This window comes from Octopus bimaculoides, chromosome 14, assembly GCF_001194135.2.
Source record: "Octopus bimaculoides isolate UCB-OBI-ISO-001 chromosome 14, ASM119413v2, whole genome shotgun sequence".
Classification (NCBI taxonomy): Eukaryota; Metazoa; Mollusca; class Cephalopoda; order Octopoda; family Octopodidae; genus Octopus; species Octopus bimaculoides.
Genome location: NC_068994.1, coordinates 21248698 through 21254718, shown reverse-complemented (window position 1 = coordinate 21254718; position 6021 = coordinate 21248698). Strand labels below are relative to the sequence as shown.

The 6021-nt window shown below is 37.6% G+C and overlaps 1 protein-coding gene across 1 annotated transcript in view; it reads right to left on the bottom strand.

Moving 5' to 3' along the window:
- LOC106876124 (uncharacterized) overlaps positions 1–3921 on the bottom strand; it is a 13259-nt gene extending 9338 nt beyond the window's left edge. Inside the window, exon 1 of the mRNA XM_014924533.2 lies at positions 3452–3921. The gene's annotated coding sequence lies outside the window, so the exon portion shown is untranslated. The remainder of the gene's footprint in view (positions 1–3451) is intronic.
- Between the last annotated feature and the right edge of the window lie 2100 nt (positions 3922–6021).

The window sequence follows — 6021 nt, the reverse complement described above, 5'->3', positions numbered from 1 at the left end:
TATATATATATATATATATATATATATATATGCATATATACATACATATATGTACATACTTACATATATATGCACATATATATATATCTATGCATATTTTGGTACAGGACGTCACAAAACGTAAACAACATGAATTACGAAATACGAAGGCAAACTTGGGTATGCGAACAAGAGAAACAAATGGAAAGCAAGACAAGTAACATAAAGAACAACCATATATATACACATACATACATACATAAATGCAAGAAACGATCTCCAGATGTTGGGACTCACAAAGAGGATGACAGGGGACTGAGACTCCAGGTGGTTTGTTGTGCTTGAAAAGACACGTCAAGCTAAGTAAAAGCATGATAGTCCTTGCATACAGGCTTGTTCACTCCATAACTCTCCAGCTGAGCATTCCTAATCTTTGGGGCCCATAAGTGCACACATGCCGTTGCTGCATAAAAGCACTCAGTACACTTTGTAGAGTGGTTGGAATTAGGAAGGGCATATCCAGCCGTAGAAATCATGCCAAAACAGACATGAAGCCCGAGCAGATTTGCAACTGGCCAGCTCCTGTCAAACCATCCAACCAATGCCAACATGGAAAACAGACATTAAATGATGATGAAACATATATACATACATGTAAATATACATATATACATACATATACATATTTTAGGAAGTTAAATGTTATGGCTGGTCATAGAGTGACCATTGGTTTCAGACTTATAAAGTGCTTAGTAGTATGGGTATCTTGTCAGACTCAAATGGGCACCTTTACACATTTGACACTGATGAATTGTCTATACTACTAAGCGCTTTATAGGTGTGAAACCAATGATCACTCTATGACCAGCCATAACATTTAACTTCCTAAAAAATATATTGCTACTCTAATGCTTTAGAGTGTGCTTCTTTTTCGGATATGTGAACTACTTATATATACCACCATTATCATCATCGTTTAATGTCCACCTTCTTTGCTGGCATGGGTTGGACGGTTTGACAGGAGCCAGCCAGGTAGAAGACTACACCAGGCGACTGTCTGTTGTGCCATGGTTTTTACAGCTGGATGCCCTTCCAAACACCAACTACCCTGCAGAATAGATTGAGTGCTTTTTATGTAGCATCAGCATAAGCAAGGTCAGTTTTGGCATGATTTTTACAGCTGGATGCCCTTCCAAATGCCAACAACTTCACAGTGGCACCAGCACTGGCAGGGTCACCAAATAACTTGCAAGACAAGAAATTTTTGAGAGGAGAGAGGACAGTGGAGGAGGTGATCTTGTGTCAGATGATGAAAGGTTAGTGTGACAGAAACAGATGTCTTGTTATATACAGGATGTGGTAAATAAATTGTCGTCTAAATTATGCAAAAATGAAAATAACACTTACATCACATTTTAACAGATATATTTACCAAAATTACATAAAAATACCTTGAAATACTAAAGAGTAAATTTATTCAATAAAATCACCATTGACTTCAACCATGGCCTCCGACTGACTTCAGAATCTCCTGCAACTCTTCTGGACGGTCTCTTTGTTTAAGTTGGTGAATGCTGCCATAATCTTTGTCTTCAGTTCATCATTGGCGTTACAAGGAGTTTTGTTGGTCTCTTGCTCAACTGTGCCCCACACATAATAATCAAAGGTGTTGCTGCGTGGGGAGTTAGGTGTCCAGATGTTAGGGGTGATGTGGTTGCAGAAATTGTCTGTCAGCCATGACTGGGTTCTCCTGCTTGTGTAGTATGGTGCAGACTCCTGTTGCCAGACATAGGGTCTTCCAGCCACTCTCTTGACCCATAACAGCACTACCTCCTCCAGGCACTTGATGTAGACCTCTGTGTTGAGTTTGAGGCCATGTGGGAAGATGAATGGAGACATAATGTCGCCATCACTAGTGATAACTCCAAACACCATGTTGACAGGATGTTTGATTGTTATCACTCTCAATACATGTGTTGGGGACATGGCAAGCCTATGGTTGTGTCTTTGTGTTCACCATCTGATCCTGGCAGAAATTTTTCTTGTCTGAGAAAAACCAAAGCATGTTTGGTTGGAGGGGATGCTTGAGTTTGTTCAAAAGCTTCATAGCATAATCTTTCCTCTTGTCCTTGATGGCTTGGGATAAAAATTGATTCTTTCTCATCTTGTATGAGGAATACCAAATGTATTCATACACTACCTGCCTGATAAGAAACTCAGACACTCCTATGTCCCTCATTGACTTGGAGGGATCGTTGTCAATCATGGGCTGTATCTCACCAACAAATTCAGGTGTTCTCTTCTTATCAGAATGATCAAAGTGAATTTTCCAAGCTGCCATACCTTTGTAATCACCATCAGACGCATCCAACTCTTTCCGAATCCTCTGTATGATCCTAACCCTGAGCCTAAAACCCTAGTGAAAATCGTGCAGGTCTTAATCTGAAAATTTACCAAATTTTTTTCCAGAATCGGAATCTCCATAGCGGAAAACGTGGGATTCCATAACAAAAAATTTCTAAAGGCGGGGAGGGGTCCATTTACGTCACCACCATGTGCAGGGATGGGGCGTACATGACGGAGGCAAAAACCCTAACTCTAACCCTAAACACCGGGTATACGTATTCTTTACTTTCGCCAAAGTCAAGTACCTAATTTATGGCAATCTTAGACTATAACGTACCGTTTGCATTTTCATTTACTAAGATTTTATGGTTAAACTACAGTTTCTGACCAGGGTAAAAGAAAAATAGTGTAATAGGTGTAAAACAACATGTAGTAAACGAATATTTTTGTTGGTGTTCCCGACTTATAGATTTCAACTTGTCTAAGATCACTGACTGTGTTCTGTAATTGTTTGATTATTTTATGGATCAACTTTTCCATAAAAGTATTTTGATTTGCTGTGAATGCATGAGCTTCGCGGTCGTCGAGCATTAGCTCAAAATACGTAAAATAATATTTCTTTCATTTGTTTTAAATTATTTTTGCTCGAACATTATTATTATTATTGATATTATATAAGTGCGAAGCTAAAAGGAAAGTTAAAACTTGCGAAAGTGATAACTACGTTTTCACTCAAACCAAGTCAAGGTGGTGTATTTTCTTTCTCAAAATACTGAGTCACAGATTCTTTTTTTTTAAATTACTTCTTAGCATTCATCGACATTTACAATTATTATGGATCGCCACTATTATTACAATGACACTATCAATCACGTTAAGTTGTGATGTTTGTACCTTCTTGAAGGAACTATTAAATTAAGGGAAACAGCTTCAGTTGAGTTCTCAGAAAATTTACCACCACCTTACAGAATTCGTCATCCCATTTGTAATTCAGCGGAAACTGACATACAGTGTACTTTGAACAGACTTCGTATGTTCGGCAAAAATTAATTCTGGATAATGTATTATTTCATGCTAAAGCAAGAAAGAAATTACAGAAAGAGAAAATGAAATTAAAAAATCTTACTTTTAGAAATTTCGTATCAGCTACACTCTTCAGATCGCTGTGAAGTTTTGTTTACACTGACTCTCTCTACCGGTGTTTACATAATTTTTATCCTCTTGTGACAGATTTCCAAATAACTACTATTTGTTTTGTTTTTGTTTTTATTTTTATCAACTGGGCATTATAGTGAAAGTACATAAGGCGATCCGATCCCTCAGTTATGAAAGTACATAAGGCGATCCCTTATTGTGTGAATGAATGGACACTGGAGACAATAATATAAGGAAAGAATTAATATCAGGACAATGAATTGGCAGAATGGTGAGGTCGTCGGTCAAAATACTTTGTGATGTTTAGTTACAGCTTTTTATGTTTTCTATTCATATCTCGCTGAAGTTAACTTGGTCTGTTATTCCTCCAGGGTCGATAAAACAAAGTATTAGTCAAGTTCTGGGATCGATATAATTGATAACTACGAGGGGCTCGGGATCTGGAGAGCCAAAGAAGACTTGTAGCCGACTTCTGGGTCATTCCTAAAAAAGAAAAAACCTTACCAATATTGAATTTTGAAAATCCCCTCACCGACTTCATCCCGAGGCCTGAAAATAGGTTTGTTCTGCATTGTCAAAATTCTTTCAGAGACCCTGGACTAACACCTTCCCTGCAAAAAGTGCTGGTCTTGTGCCTATGCTAGAAACATTTGTAGGCAGAATCATTGGAGAAATAAACAAAATACAGGATATATTTACAACTCCTGACATGCTGAATTCAAATTCCGCTGCAATCAACTTTGCTTTTTACACTTCTAAGGTCAATAGTATAAAGTACCAGTCAATTGCTTGAGTCAGTATAATCAACAATTTTCCACAGAGGCTGTCGTCTCAACTAATATGCTGCTGTGGGTGCTGCTGGATGGCAGACTCTGCTGATGATATTATACTACACTTTCTGATCCATAGCACTAGCCTTAGCATGCTCAAGGTTGAGGTGCTGCGATTTCAGGTCTTCCTCAATTTGTTTTGCCCATGTCTTTGTAGCGTAGACTCAGCTGAAATTCCTCTCTCCGTTTATTATATATATATATATACTAGCAGCTAAACCCGGTTTCACCCGGTTTGTTTGGATGATGTGGCTGTGATTATTTTCGGTTAGGCATAATCTATAACACCGTTTCTCAACCTGATCATATCGTGTCCCGTTTCGATTGGAGCCTCCAGCTGTATGAAGATTTCACCCCCTCCTGTCAGAAAATGGCTTCATCAGTTGTGAAGAAAGAATTTGTACATTTTATTGGACCTGTGTAATCATGTATTTTAAGGTACACACACATACAAAGAAAATGTGAGGTCATGGTAGAAAAGTTTTACGATAGTTGATGTATGGAAAAAATTATGTTAAATGTTTGAAATGCAAATCTGTAAATGGAAAAGAAGTTCAGACCTCTACATGGTAGGTAGACCTGGTAGAAATAGCAGGCAAATTTCCCTCAAAACACCCCTACTGTATTAATGCTACAATTTTGCGTATTATGTAGTTTGAATGAGAAACTGTAAGGTAGGGTAATTGCATGTGAGGTCATGGTAGAAAATTTTTACGATAGTTGATTTATGGAAAAGATTATGTTAAATGTTTGAAATGCAAATCTGTGAATGAAAAATAAGTTCAGATCTCTACATGGTAGGTAGACCTGGTAGAAATAGCAGCCAAATCTTCCTGAAAACACCCTACTGTATTAATGCAAGAATTCTGCGTATTATGTTAAGAAGTTGATGTTAAGAATTGCTTTAACAGAAAATGAAGCTGTAAGAATTAACGGGGAAATTGTATTTAAGAATTAATAGCAGACGTATCCAATTTAAGAAAAGTGAAGAGAAAAGCTAAGTGAAGTATGGAATAAGTAATTGTTATAAGCTTATAGAAAAACAATTTATATTATAGAAATTGATACATACCTGTTGAAGATTAAAATGTGTGTAAGAGCTATTGTTTTCGACGCGTGTGTAATCATAGAGAAACTGAAAGACATGAAATGTCCATTTGTGTGTGTATTTTTGCATTTAGCAGGAGTTGGTTTATGTTTTATCCCTCGATCGATGGCCAGACAAGTGGAAAGGAAAGGCGATCTCTTGAAGTGGGCGTTGAATGAAGAGACATGGACAGTTTTATGACTGAACTATTTTTGAAGTTGTGGTGAAAGGGGAGAATTGATGTGCGTGCATATGTCTGTGTGTGTGAGTGTGTATGTTTGATGGGGTGTGCACGACAGAGAGAGTAATGTTGATGGTGTATGTGTATATGAGAGAGAGAGAAAGAGAGAGAGAGAGAAAGAAAGAAAGAGAGAGAGAGAGATAACTAAAATTTATCATTCAGTTTATTTATTAATATGTATATATGTATGAATGGCTTCAGTGACACACGCATGCAGGTTGTTTTAATCAATTTTCTCTGTAAGTATGGGGGCTAGGAAAAAAATAGAAAGCGCATTTCAATCTATGCACCCGTCTCCACATGTGTGCCATTTTTCACGCGAATCCACCCAGCTGTTTGGCCATGAACCTCAAGACAAGAAAGAATACAACCGTCGGCCAACT